The sequence below is a fragment of the Symphalangus syndactylus genome, chromosome 18 (assembly GCF_028878055.3).
Source record: "Symphalangus syndactylus isolate Jambi chromosome 18, NHGRI_mSymSyn1-v2.1_pri, whole genome shotgun sequence".
NCBI classification, from domain to species: Eukaryota; Metazoa; Chordata; class Mammalia; order Primates; family Hylobatidae; genus Symphalangus; species Symphalangus syndactylus.
Window position 1 is genome coordinate 94,419,627 of NC_072440.2, and position 15,468 is coordinate 94,435,094.

At 41.0% G+C, this 15,468-nt stretch overlaps 1 protein-coding gene across 4 annotated transcripts in view; it reads right to left on the bottom strand.

Moving 5' to 3' along the window:
- The window catches only part of KCNS3 (potassium voltage-gated channel modifier subfamily S member 3), a 56,132-nt gene that overhangs the window by 23,184 nt on the left and 17,480 nt on the right, over window positions 1–15,468 (bottom strand). Inside the window, exon 1 of one of the 4 annotated variants that reach the window (XM_063622817.1) lies at window positions 9,620–9,687. The exons of the other annotated variants lie outside the window; for them this stretch is intronic. The gene's annotated coding sequence lies outside the window, so the exon portion shown is untranslated. Of the gene's footprint in view, window positions 1–9,619; window positions 9,688–15,468 lie in introns of those variants that run through there. 4 annotated transcript variants of the gene reach the window in all.

The window sequence follows — 15,468 nt, forward strand, 5'->3', positions numbered from 1 at the left end:
ATGGATTGATTGCCTGTGGCCATACAGAGAATCTGCAGCTACAAAAGGACCACACCCCAGGCCTCCTGAAAGATTTAGCCACTAGGAACCAATCAGAAACTATAAAGACCTCTTGGAGTTACTGCTTTTCCTAGAACATTTAAAAAAAAAAAAAAAAGTAGACACTTCCACTGGGTATGCCAATCCACCAAGAATCCCAGTGATCTGAAATGGCAAGCAGTGAATTCCAGTAGTGCCAACTGGTATGCAGGCAACAATAGAAACAGCAACATTTCATTACTTCATCCCACTCCTCTTTTCTATTCCATTTAATCTGTTCACCTAAGAGTTGGAGTAGGGGGTCTGTGTTGAAATTCAGGAGGTCCTTGAATTTAGACAGAAAAAAATATTTATTTTCACCAATCTCTAACTAAAATTTTAGCAATTCCTTCCATTAAAAATGCAGGCATTGGCCCAGGGTAGTGTGTATTACCAGTGCCAGTGACTTCACACCAACAGAAGTATGAATAGCTTCATATCCTATCAGAGTTATTGCAGAGATCTCAAAATATCACTTATACTCATTATTACTTTGGAGTCACAGTAGTTATAGACCTACTGCTAGATTTTATTTAAAGAATTAATAAGCACATATATTGCTAACTCATAAATTCCTTTTACTATTTTAGTAATTGCATTTCACCATAATTGGATTCCTTTACATCCTGTAGGTTTCATCTTTTGTATTTAAACATGCTATTCTGAAAAGGGGTCCATAGGCTTTCTCAGACTCCCAAAGGGGTTCATGGCAAAAGGAAGGATTAAGAATCCTTTAGCTAGATATCCTGTTAAAACGTGCATCACATCATGTCACTCCTATGTTCAACCCTCCAGTGGCTTCCATTCTACTCAGAGTCAAAGTGCCCACCATCCACCCTCCCCTAACTTCATTTGTCTGATCTTACCTCCTACTCCTCTCACCCTCTGTCATTCCCATCTGTCATCCTGGTCTCCTTGCTAATGCTTATCATGCCAAGTGAGCCACATCCTAATTCAGGGCCTCTGCAGTGGCTGATCCCTCTGCCTGGAATGCTGTTTCTCCAGGTGCCTGCATGGCTTGCCTCCTCACTTCCCTCAAGTCTTCACTCAAATGATATCTTCACAACAAGACCTTCCTCGGTTAGCCTATCTAAAATGTCAATAACCCAAGAAGGGGCAGTTCCAAGATGGCCAAATAGGAACAGCTCCAGTCTACAGCTCCCAGCATGAGCAACGCAGAAGACGAGTGATTTCTGCATTTCCAACTGAGGTACAGGGTTCATCTCACTGGGGCTCGTTGGAGAGTGGGGGCAGGACAGTGGGTGCAGCCCTCCGAGTGTGAGCCGAAGCAGGGCAAGGCATCGCCTCACCCAGGAAGGGAATTCCCTTTCCTAGCTAAGGTAAGCGGTGACAGACGGCACCTGGAAAATCAGGTCACTCCCACCCTAATACTGCACTTTTCCAACAGTCTTAGCAAACGGCACACCAGGAGATTATATCCCACGCCTAGCTCGGAGGGTCCCATGCCGACGGAGCCTCCCTCATTGCTAGCACAGCAGTCTGAGATAGAACTGCAAGGCAGCAGTGAGGCTGGGGGAGGGGTGCCCACCATTGCTGAGGCTTGAGTAGGTAAACTAAGTGGCCCGGAAGCTCAAACTGGGTGGAGCCCACTGCAGCTCAAGGAGGCTGCCTGCCTCTGTAGACTCCACCTCTGGGGACAGGGCATAGCCAAACAAAAGGCAGCAGAAACCTCTGCAGACTTAAATGTCCCTGTCTGACAGCTTTGAAGAGAGTAGTGGTTCTCTCAGCACGGAGTTTGAGATCTGACAATGGACAGACTACCGCCTCAAGTGGGTCCCTGACCCCTGAGTAGCCCAACTGGGAGGCACCCCCCAGTAGGGGCAGACTGACACCTCACATGGCTGGGTAACCCACTGAGACAAAGCTTCCAGAGGAATGATCAGGCAGCAACATTTGCTGTTCAGCAATATTCACTATTCTGCAGGTCTGCTGCTGATACCCAGGCAAACAGGGTCTGCAGTGGACCTCCAGCAAACTCCAACAGACCTGCAGCTGAGGGTCCTGACTGTTAGACGGAAAACTAACAAACAGAAAGGACATCCACACCAAAACCCCATCTGTACGTCACCATTGTCAAAGACCAAAGGTAGATAAAACCACAAAGATGGGGAAAAAACAGAGCAGAAAAGCTGAAAATTCTAAAAATCAGAGCACCTATCTCTCTCCAAAGGAATGCAGCTCCTTGCAAGCAACGGAACAAAGCTGGATAGAGAATGTCTTTTGCGAGTTGAGAAAAGAAGGCTTCAGATGATCAAACTACTCCGAGCTAAAGGCGGAAGTTCGAACCCAACGCAAAGAAGCTAAAAACCTTGAAAAAAGATTAGAAGAACGGCTAACTAGAATAACCAGTGTAGAGAAGTCCTTAAATGACCTGATGGAGCTGAAAACCATGGCACAACAACTATGTACTAAATGCACAAGCTTCAGTAGCCAATTCGATCAACTGGAAGAAAGAGTATCAGTGATTGAAGATCAAATGAATGAAATGAAGCAAGAAGACAAGTTTAGAGAAAAAAGAGTAAAAAGAAATGAACAAAGCCTCTAAGAATTACGGGACTATGTGAAAATACCAAACCTATGTCTGACTGGTGTACCTGAAAGTGACCGGGAGAATGGAATCAAGTTGGAAAACATGCTGCAGAATATTATCCAGGAGAACTTCCCCAACCTAGCAAGGCAGGCCAACATTCAAATTCAGGAAATACAGAGAACGCCACAAAGATACTCCTTGAGAAGAGCAATTCCAAGACATAATTGTCAGATTCACCAAAGTTGAAATGAAGGAAAAAACATTAAGGACAGCCAGAGGGAAAGCTCGGGTTACCCACAAAGGGAAACCCATCAGACTAACAGTGGATCTCTCGGCAGAAACTCTACAAGCCAGAAGAGAGTGGGGGCCAATATTCAACATTCTTAAAGAAAAGAATTTTCAAGCCAGAATTTCATATCCAGCCAAACTAAGCTTCATAAGTGAAGGAGAAATAAAATACTTTACAGATAAGCAAATGATGAAAGATTTTGTCACCACCAGGCCTGCCCTAAAAGAGCTCCTGAAGGAACCACTAAACATGAAAAGGAACAACCGGTACCAGCCACTGTAAAAACATGACAAATTGTAAACACCATCGATGCTAGGAAGAAACCACATCAACTAACGAGCAAAATAACCAGCTAACATCATAATGACAGGATCAAATTCACACATAACAATATTAACCTTAAATGTACATGGCTAAAGGCTCCAATTAAAAGACACAGACTGGCAAATTGGATAGAGACAAGACCCACCAGTGTGCTGTATTCAGGAGACCCATCTCACGTGCAGAGACACACATAGGCTCAAAATAAAGGGACGGAGGAAGATCTACCTAGCAAATGGAAAGCAAAAGAAACCAGTGGTTGCAATCCTAGTCTCTGATAAAACAGACTTTAAACCAACAAAGATCAAAAGAGACAAAGAAGGCCATTACATAATGGTAAGGGGATCAATCCAACAAGAAGAGCTAACTATATTAAATATATAGGCACCCAATACAGGAGCGCCCAGATTCAGAAAGCAAGTCCTTAGAGATCTACAAAAAGACTTAGACTCCCACACAATAATAATGGGAGACTTTAACACCCCACTGTCAACATTAGACAGATCAATGAGACAGAAGGTTAACAAGGATATCCAGGAATTGAACTCAGCTCTGCACCAAGTAGACCTAATAGACATCTAAAGAACTCTCCACCACAAATCAACAGAATATACATTCTTCTCAGCACCACACTGCACGTATTCCAAAATTGACCAGATAGTTGGAAGTAAAGCACTCCTCAGCAAATGTAAAAGAACAGAAATTATAACAAACTGTCTCTCAGACCACAGTGCAATCCAACTAGAACTCAGGATGAAGAAACTCACTCAAAACCGCTCAACTACATGGAAACTGAACAACCTGCTCCTGAATGACTACTGGGTACATAACGAAATGAAGGCAAAAATAAAGACGTTCTTTGAAACCAATGAGAACAAAGACACAACATACCAGAATTTCTGGGACACATTTAAAGCAGTGCATAGAGGGAAATTTATAGCACTAAATGCCCACAAGAGAAAGTAGGAAAGATCTAAAACTGACACCCTAACATCACAATTAAAAGAACTAGAGAAGCAAGAGCAAATACATTCAAAAGCTAGCAGAAGGCTGGACATAACTAAGATCAGAGAAGAACTGAAGGAGATAGAGACACAAAAAACTCTTCAAAAAAATCAATGAATCCAGGAGCTGGTTTTTTGAAAAGATCAACAAAATTGATAGGCCACTAGTAAGACCAATAAAGGAGAAAAGAGAGAAGAATCAAATAGATGCAATAAAAAACGATAAAGAGGATATCACCACCAATGCCACGGAAATACAAACTACCATCAGAGAATACTATAAACGCCTCTACGCAAATAAACTAGAAAATCTAGAAGAAATGGATAAATTCCTCGACACATACACCCTCCCAAGACTAAACCAGGAAAAAGTTGAATCCCTGAATAGACCAATAGCAGGCTCTGTAATTGAGGCAACAATTAATAGCTTACCAACCAAAAAAAGTCCAGGACCAGACGAATTCACAGTCGAATTCTACCAGAGGTACAAGGAGGAACTGGTACCATTCCTTCTGAAACTATTCCAATCAATACAAAAAGAGGGAATCCTCCCTAACTCATTTTATGAGGCTAGCATCATCCTGATACCAAAGCCTGGCAGAGACACAACAAAAAAAAGAGAATTTTAGACCAATATCCCTGATGAACATCGATGCAAAAATCCTCAATAAAATACTGGTAAACCAAATCCAGCAACACATCAAAAAGCTTATCCACCATGATCAAGTGGGCTTCATCCCTGGGATGCAAGCTGGTTCAATATACACAAATCAATAAACGTAATCCAGCATATAAACAGAACCAAAGACAAAAACCACATGATTATCTCAATAGATGCAGAAAAGGCCTTTGACAAAATTCAACAGCCCTTCATGCTAAAAACTCTCAATAAATTAGGTATTGATGGGACTTATCTCAAAATAGTAAGAGCTATCTATGACAAACCCACAGCCAACATCATAATGAATGGGCAAAAACTGGAAGCATTCCCTTGGAAAACTGGCACAAGACAGGGATGCCCTCTCTCACCACTCCTATTCAACATAGTATTGGAAGTTCTGGCCAGGGCAATCAGGCAGGAGAAAGAAAAAAAGGGTATTCAATTAGGAAAAAAGGAAGTCAAATTGTCCCTGTTTGCAGATGACATGATTGTATATTTAGAAAACCCCATCATCTCAGCCCAAAATCTCCTTAAGCTGATAAGCAATTTCAGCAAAGTCTCAGGATACAAAATCAATGTGCAAAAATCACAAGCATTCTTATACACCAATAACAGACAAACAGAGAGCCAAATCATGAATGAACTCCCATTCACAATTGCTTCAAAGAGAATAAAATACCTAGGAATTCAACTTACAAGGGATGTGAAGGACCTCTTCAAGGAGAACTACAAACCACTGCTCAACGAAAAACAGGATACAAACAAATGGAAGAACATTCCATGCTCATGGATAGGAAGAATCAATATCATGAAAATGGCCATACTGCCCCAGGTGATTTATAGATTCAATGCCATCCCCATCAAGCTACCAATGACTTTCTTCACAGAATTGGAAAAAACCACTTTAAAGTTCATATGAAACCAAAAAAGAGCCCGCATTGCCAAGACAATCCTAAGCCAAAAGAACAAAGCTGGAGGTATTACGCTACCTGACTTCAAACTATACTGCAAGGCCACAGTAACCAAAACAGCATGGTACTGGTACCAAAACAGAGATATAGACCAATGGAACAGAATAGAGCCCTCAGAAATGATGCCGCATATCTACAACTATCTGATCTTTGACAAACCTGACAAAAACAAGAAATGGGGAAAGGATTCCCTATTTAATAAATGATGCTGGGAAAACTGGCTAGCCATATGTAGAAAGCTGAAACTGGATCCCTTCCTTACATCTTATACAAAAATTAATTTAAGATGGATTAAAGACTTAAATGTTAGACCTAAAACCATAAAAACCCTAGAAGAAAACCTAGACAATACCATTCAGGATATAGGCATGGGCAAGGACTTCACGTCTAAAACACCAAAAGCAATGGCAACAAAAGCCAAAATTGACAAATGGGATCTAATTAAACTAAGGAGCTTCTGAACAGCAAAAGAAACCACAATCAGAGTGAACAGGCAACCTACAGAATGGGAGAAAATTTTTGCAATCTACTCATCTGACAAAGGGCTAATATCCAGAATCTACAATGAACTCAAACAAATTTACGAGAATAAAACAAACAACCCCATCAAAAAGTGGGCGAAGGATATGAACAAACACTTCTCAAAAGAAGACATTTATGCAGCCAAAAGACACAGGAAAAAATGCTCATCATCACTGGCCATCAGAGAAATGCAAATCAAAACCACAATGAGATACCATCTCACACCAGTTAGAATGGCAATCATTAAAAAGTCAGGAAACAACAGGTGCTGGAGAGGATGTGGAGAAATGGGAACAGTTTTACACTGTTGGTGAGACTGTAAACTAGTTCAACCATTGTGGAAGACAGTGTGGCGATTCCTCAAGGATCTAGAACTAGAAATACCATTTGACCCAGCCATCCCATTACTGGGTATATACCCAAAGGATTATAAATCATGCTGCTATAAAGGCACATGCACACATATGTTTACTGCAGCACTATTCACAATAGCAAAGGCTTGGAACCAACCCAAATGTCCATCAATGATAGACTGGATTAAGAAAATGTGGCACATATACACCATGGAATACTATGCAGCCATAAAAAAGGATGAGTTCATGTTCTTTGTAGGGACATGGATGAAGCTGAAAACCATCATTCTCAGCAAACTATCGCAAGGACAGAAAAACCAAACACCACATGTTCTCACTCATAGGTGGGAATTGAACAATGAGAACATTTGGACACAGTAAGGGGAACATCACACACCGGGGCCTGTTGTGGCGTGGGGGAAGGGGGGAGGGAAAGCATTAGGAGATATACCTAATGTAAACGACGAGTTAATGGATGCAGCACACCAACATGGCACATGTATACATATGTAACAAACCTGCATGTTGTGCACATGTACCCTAGAACTTAAAGTATGATAAAAAATAAAATAAAATAAAATAAAATGTCAATAACCCCCTAAAACTTTGATCCCCTTCCTTGCTTTATTTTTAATCCACAGCATTTATCGCTTTCAAAAATATACTTACACATAAACTCTTTAATTTCATTATCTTATTTACTGTTTGCTTCTCCACTCCAATATGAGCTCCCTGAGTGCAGGGATTTGTGTCTGTCTTACACATCACTGCATTCCCAGTCCCTAGAACTTCATCTGACACATGGTAAATTCTTAACAATTTATTTGCTGAATTAATGAATTAATGAGTTGGTTGACATTTGCCAATAGCTTAGCTACTGGCTGCTTCCATTCTGTATGAAATTTTAAAGTCTCTCTGGCCCACTGCATTAACTGGGAGGAAAGAAAAATCACAACAAACGTGCTTTTGAAATGGTGTTCACCACAGAAGACAAGTCGCTTATTTATCAATCACTGCAGATGGCAGGTACATTTTTTTCCTTAATTAGGAGAGTTTTTGTTAAAGACAAGATAGATAAGTTCTAACGTACACATACATACAAGTTATTGGCTGGATCAAATTATATCATAAAACAAATACCAAAAAGTACATGGAAAAATTGGGGATGTGGCATAAAATCAACAAAAGCACACTAACCCAGATTGTAATAGAAGTGATGCTGGCTGATAAGATCATCATACAGATTCCACCTGGCTAATACTAAAAGGAAACAGACAGTGTACATATTCATGAGTAAGTGTAGGTGGCAAATCACCACATTGACACTGCTTGACTTAACCTACAGTTGTTAAAATGTAAAATTATCCATCTTAAGGCATGGCTGCTTACATATTAAACTAGTAAAAAATGCATTTAACACTAGTAAAGATCTAAAGGGGCAGGGCTGTCTTTGCATAGATGTATAAAAAGCACTTTATCCCATCCTATAAGCTGGAGGGCTTTGTTTTCATAAAAACCACCAGTTTTAGAATAATCTATCAACCAAAACTAAGACTAGACTTTTTGTAGTTCTTATCAAATGTAAGTCAAGGACAAATAAAATACTATTTTATGTCAAATACATCCTTATATAGACATACTCAAGTCGCTCACATTAAAACACACAAACACACACACACACACACTAAAGCCTCCCAATCTCAAATTCCCCTCTGTAACACAGCTTCTTGAAATTATTTTCTACATTCACCCTTCCTTTTATTCTACAATTCTTGACCTAATACCCCATTTTTAAGCGTTTTTGCTAAGGGCATCTCCAGGTGACCAAACCCAAAGGACGCTTCCCAGTCTGCATATCTGCATCTGTCCATAGCATTTGTCCTACCGACCTCCCCTGCTTCTGCAATTCATTAACACCATTTGCTGTATTCTCTCCCACTTGTCTGACTACTCATGTTTAGTTTTCTACGAAACTCTGTGTCCTCTTCCCAAATCTTAAATCTGAGGTCACAAAATATTAATAAAACGCCTGCAGGAGCAAGGCAGGGGCCCAAAATGAGAGGAGCAGGACACCTGGCCACTGTAACTACTAGGGAGCACTGGTCCTGCTGAAGGAAGGCACTGGCCAACTGTTGTCCCTTGTATGTGGGTATCAGGTGGCCAGATCACCCAATTTGTCAAGAACACCAACAAATTTTATTTTTATAAAAAACTTCCCCAATTTTTAAAATGTTGGCAACTATGGTTCTTTCTGTTTTAATATCATCAACCAGGCTGAAGACACCTGCAGCCTGGACACAATCTGCAGGCCTCCAGCTTTGTGTCATCTCCCCACCACCCACCACCATGGCCTCCTCCTTGTGCCTCTGCTCTTCTCATTAGCCAATGTCATCTGACAGTGGAGCCCAGATGTGCATCTCCAGCCCAGTCTCCCTCTTGCATTCCAGACTCACAGAGCTGCCTACCAGATGTGTCCTTCTGAATGTCCCATTGGGGCCTTACAATAAGCACATCCACACTTCCCCTTCATCCTCTATTCCCTTCATACCCACTTACTCAGGCCAGACACCTGGAGATCATCTTAGGCTCCTCCTTTTCCCTTGCCACGCAGGCCTGCTGGCAGCCAGCCAGCACTGAGGGTAAGCAAATACACAGCCCCATTGCCTCTCAAACCGATTTTTTTTTTCTATCCCTCCTGCATCTGCTTTAATCCAGATACTCAGTATTTTTCCACTGGATCACCACAACAGACACCTAACTGTCCCCTGTGCCTTAGGCCTATTTCCACTCCCTACCCTCAAATTCTTCCTTCACACTAAGCTGAAGTTACCCTTAACATGCACATTGGATTAAGTTATACCCTACTCACCATACTTAAAGTCCCCACATGGCTCTTTCGGCCTTCAGGGTAAACTCTGGATCCAGAATGTTTGAGTTGGTATCCTGGCTTCAGCACTCACTAGCTGTGTGACCTTGGGTCAGTCATTTAGGTTCTTTGAGCTTCAGTTTCCTTATTTGTAAAGCATGGATACTAAATATCAGATACCACAGAGAAGTTATGAGGATTAAAAATGAGATAATACAAATAAAACACTCTGTGCTTGGGATATAGAAATGTTCAATTAAATGTTAGCTATTATAATTATTATTATTACTATTCCTTATCCATTAGCCTTGCCTGTCACAACTCAACTGAAACTCTAGAACAATGAAGAATTAGTGAAAAACAGCCGGACACAGTGGCTCACGCCTGTAATCCTAGCACTTTGGCAATCCGAGATAGGCAGATCACCTGAGGTCAGAAGTTTGAAACCAGCCTGGCCGACATGGTGAAACCCTGCCTCTATTAAAAATACAAAAATTAGCCGGACATGGTGGCACACGCCTGTAGTCCCAGGTATTCAAGAGGCTAAGGCAGGAAAATCGCTTGAACCTGGGAGGTGGAAGTTGCAGTGAGCCAAAATCGCGCCACTGCACTCCAGCCTGGGCGACAGAGCGAGACTCCATCCCCCACCCCCAAAAAAATTAATGAAAATCTCTGAAAGTGCTCCAACTTCCCACAACTCCAGGTCTCTGCACTTGTTTGGTCTGCTCAGAATGTCCTTCAAGACTCAGCTCTATCATATTCTCCAGAACCAACCCCAGACCCCAGACCTCTCCCTACCTCAAAACCAGGCTCCCTTCCACTGCATCCCACCCACCAGTACCTGCCTCCATCAGAGTACTTAACTTGCTGAAATGCAGTAGAACAATTTACTCATTGTCTCCACACTGCACTGTGAGCTCTGCAAAGATAGGCCTATTTTTTCTTAATTTTTGCATCCTTAATGCCCAGCCAAAAGTAATGAATAAGCAAACGATCTTTTTTAATCCCAAGATCAACGCATAAAACCAGGCATTAAGATGATTCCCCACTTATGAATGAGGAAATTGAGGTTTCAAATAGTTAAATGGAAAGCAGAGGTAGCAACCCCAGAGACCACGCCCGCTCTCCAGTGAGCCCCATATTGGGGAGGCACATCGTACTCTTTGCATCTGTAGGGGGTGGTTGTTGTCTGTCTTGACACAGCAGGCTCATGTCCTTAAATTCAACTGTATTTTGGCTTTATCTCCCTAAATGAGTGTATAAACAATACCAATTACTTATATCACCTCATGCCCTTTCTGTGAAGAGCTACAAAACATCTATAAAGCACAGGGATAAATAGAAGAGTCACAGTTTGTTATGTGCTTATCTCTATAAAGTATGTATGTTCAGTCTTCTTTATAGTGTCCATTACAAAATAACTTTTCTGGAAAACCTTTATGTAGTGCTTACTTTGTGCCAGGCACTATTTGAAGCATTTTACTTTATGCTACTTAATACTAGATAAATAAATACTATTATTACTCCCATTCTGCAAATGAGGATACTGAGGCCACAGGAGTTAAATAACTTGCCCAGCTGAAAACAAGTGGAGCTAAGATTTGAATCCAGGAGTAAGAGCACAGATTCTGTAACTACCACTTTCTGTTTGTATAATGTAGCTAAATTATGAAAATTGTTCCTTGAGGTTTCTTCATCTGTTGATAAACAGATGATAGATAGATGATTGACAGCAAAAGATAGATAGATGTAATATAACAATAATATAATAAGATAATAGTACCTACATCAAAATTTGATTATAAGAAACAAATGGATTAATATGTGGATCACATTTATAACAGTGTCTGGCACATTATATAAGTGCTATATCAATATTTACTATTGTGGTTTTTTTGTTTTGTTTTGTCTTTTGTTTTTTTTGAGACAGAGTCTCACTCTGTCGCCAGGCTGGAGTGCAGTGGTGCGATCTCGGCTCACTGAAACCTCCACCTCCCGGGTTCACGCCATGCTCCTACCTCAGCCTCCAGAGTAACTGGGACTACAGGCGTGCTCCATCACGCCCAGCTAATTCTTGTATTTTTAGTAGTGACGGAGTTTCACTGTGTTGGCCAGGATGGTCTCGATCTCTTGACCTTGTGATCCACCGGCCTCAGACTCCCAAAGTGCTGGGATTACAGGCCTGAGCCACCGCACCCAGTCTATTGTTATTTTTATCACTAACTATTGCCAGAGCCCTGAGTGCTGTCTGAGAAAGAACTGGAATTGAAAGTACACAGGAAATGCTGCCACCTATTTGATGCTAATTTGACCCACTCTAGGTAGACCTTGGAGCAAGACCAGCCTGCAGCAATACTGGGATGCCAGCAAAGTTGGTCTGCAGGGATTTAGTTTCCTCTGCTCCTTTGAGATCATCCCTTGCTCCCTCTCTGAAAATAATGTCCGTGCGTTCTCTCCTTGTGCCCCTTTCAAACCAGTAGGAAAGGCTAGGAGATTAGTCTTTAAACTCTGGTGTGAAGTAAGACCTCTGGAAGTTTCCTACATCTATTAGGGTTCTTTGGACACAAGCAGCAGCAACTGGTTGCAGCTAACTCAAACAAATGCAATTTTTTCAGATGGCTATGTGAAGCTCCTAGAACCAAAGAGAAGCCTGAAAAGCCACACCTGGAAACAGGCAGGAGTCAGGGACCTTCTGAGAAACCTGCAAGTTGAAATTACAGGAATAATCAATATCATTAAAATGGTCATACAACTCAAAGCAATCTACAGATAGATTCAATGCTATTTCTATCAAACTATTAATGTCATTTTTAAAGAATTAGACAAAACTACTTTAAAATTCGTATGGAACCAAAAAAAGAGCCTGAATAGCCAAAGCAATCTTAAGCAAAAAAGAAAAAAAAATCTAGAGGCATCACATTACTGACTTTAAGCTATACTACAAGGCTACAGTAACTAAAACAGCATGGTACTGGTATAAAAACAGACACATGGACCAATGGAAGAGAACAGAGAACCCAGAATTGAAGCCACATACCCACAACCATCTGATCTTCAACAAAGTCAACAAAAATAAGCGATGGGGAAAGGACTCCCCAATCAATAAATGGTGCTGACATAACTGGCTAACCATATGCAGAAGAACAAATTTGAACCCCTACTTATAACCATGTACAAAAATTAACTCAAGATGGATTAAAGTCTTAAATGTAAGACCTCAAACTATAAAAATCCTAGAAGAAAACCTGGGTTTTCTTTCTAAAAGTCATTTATTAATGGAAATACCTTTCTCAACATCAGCCTTGGCAAAGAATTTGTGGCTAAGTCCTCAAAAGTAATTTTAACAAAAATAATTGACTAGTGGGACCTAATTAAGGAGATTCTTCACAGTAAAATAAACTATCAAAGAGTAAACAGACAGCCTATAGAATGGGAGAAAAAAATTGCAAACTAGACATCTGACAAAAGATTAACATCCAGAATCTATAAGGAATTTAAATCAACAACAAAGAACAAATAACCCCATTAACAGACACTTCTCACAAGAAGACAAACAAGTGGCCAACAAACATATGAAAAAATGCTCATCATCACTGATGATCAGAGAAATGCTGGCAAGGTTGCTGAGTAAAGAGAACACTTACACACTGTTGCTGGGAATTTAAGTTAGTTCAGCCATTGTGGAAAGCAGACTGGAGATTTCTCAAAGAACTTAAAACAGAACTACCATTCAACTCAGCAATCTCATTACTGGTATACCCAAAGAAAATAAATCACTCTACCATAAAGACACATGCATTTGTATGTTCTTCATGGTCTAATCACAATAGCAAAGACATGGAATCAACCTAGTTGCCTATCAACAGTGGATTGGATAAAGGAAATGTGCTACATATACACCATGGAATATTACACAACTGTAAATTAGAACAAAATCATGTCCTTTGCAGCAACATGAATGCAGAAAAAGGTCATTATCCTAAGAGAATTAACACAGAAATAGAAAATCAAATACCACATGTTCTCACTTATGTGAGTGGGAGCTAAATATTGGGTAAACATGGACATAAAAATGGGAACAATAAACAATGTGGACTACTGATGGGGGAGGTAGCAAGGGGGGCAAGGGTTGAAAAACTACCTATTTGGTATTATGCTCACTACCTGGGTGACTGGTTCCATCATACCCCAAACCTCAGCATCGAGCAATATACCCATGTAAACAAACCTGCACACATACTCCCTGAATCTGAAATAAAAGTTGAAAAAATGAAAAAAAGAAACTATAGGAATAATTTATAGAGGAAGAGATCTCTTCAGAGAGCCACCACAGGAAAGAACTCACTCTAGTGGTCTCTTCCATTCTCAAGTCACTCAACTGACAGTGTCAGACAGGCTGAGCCTATACCACCTGTCCACCCAATGGCTATACTGGGGCAGGGAGAAGAAGCTGGCAGAAGGAACCTCTCGGGAGATCTTAACAGTTACTTACAAAGTCAATATTCAACAGTGCAGTATAATTACCCAAAGGGAATTAGGGGGACCTCAGGAAGATGAAACAGACATGTGGCCAAAAATTCAACTCAATCTTCCCAGAATTCTCGATTCCAAAAAAAAAAAGTCTAAGGAATTTCATCCATCAAGGAACAAAACCAATTAACTATCTGGGTGACAGAGGCCCCTCTCCAATGCCCCCAAAGTCACACCAGTACACAAGCCAGTGACATCATCTTGCTTCTACTTGTAATGCCCTTTGCCCCTCCACGGATGGCTAGAGGGACTTTTCTAAATTACAAATCACAGGCCAGGCACAATGGGTCACACCTGTAATCCCAGCACTTTAGGGGGGCTGAAGCAGAAGAATCATTGCTTGAGTCCAGGAGTTCAAGACCAGCCTGGGCAACATAGCAAGATCCCATTTCTACAAAAAATAAAAATAAAAAATGAGTCAGATGTGGTGGTACGAGCCTATAGTCCCAGCTATTCAAGAGGCTGAGGTGGGAGGATTGTCTGAGCCCAGGAGTTGAAGGCTGTAGTGAACTATGATTGTGCCACTGCACTCCACTAGGCAACAGAGTGAGCCCATTGCTAAAAAATAAAAATAAACAAATAAAAGAAATAAAAATATAGGTCAGAATACGCCAATACTGTATGTAAATCTTCAATAGCTTCCTAGCATCTTCAGGATGGAGTCTAAACTCTATCTTGTCTGTTTGGCCTCAGCATCCACCAATATACCTCATACCTCTGCCTTACTCCATCAAATTATTTACCACCCCCAGCTGCACCACACACTCTCCCTTCCAAACCTCGCCGAAGCTGTTCCCTCTGATTGGAGTATCCTTTTCCCTTCTTTTCCAGTTAACTCCAGTTCTTCTTCAAGAAATCAGTCCAAATGTCGCCTCTTCCAGGAAACTTTCTCTCAATGTACTCCCTTCCTTCCCATACACACGCACCTCATGCTACACAAGCACTTCACCTTTGTGCCTGCAGAACGGCATTTCTTGGCAATATCACTGACATATGGTGGCATCAGTGCCTGCTACACAGTAAACACGTGGGAGATGTTCAGTGAAAGTTTACTAAATGAACATTCCACTTAAAGGAAAAAACGGGGGTTTTCCTGCTCAAAATGTTGTGGAGAGGGCTGCTTGGGAGGTACCTTCTCACCATATTGGCTGTCCTAGGGACTCCAAGACATGGTGATGTCAATGTCTGACTAAGCTGTTGTTTTTCTATACCCCATCTGAGCACCTGACATGTTGTAGCACTTCCAAAAGATTTTAGAAAAGTGTTTATTGCTGCTAGAAGAAAAGAGAGTGGTTTTTGCCAAGCTATATAAATCTTCAGCA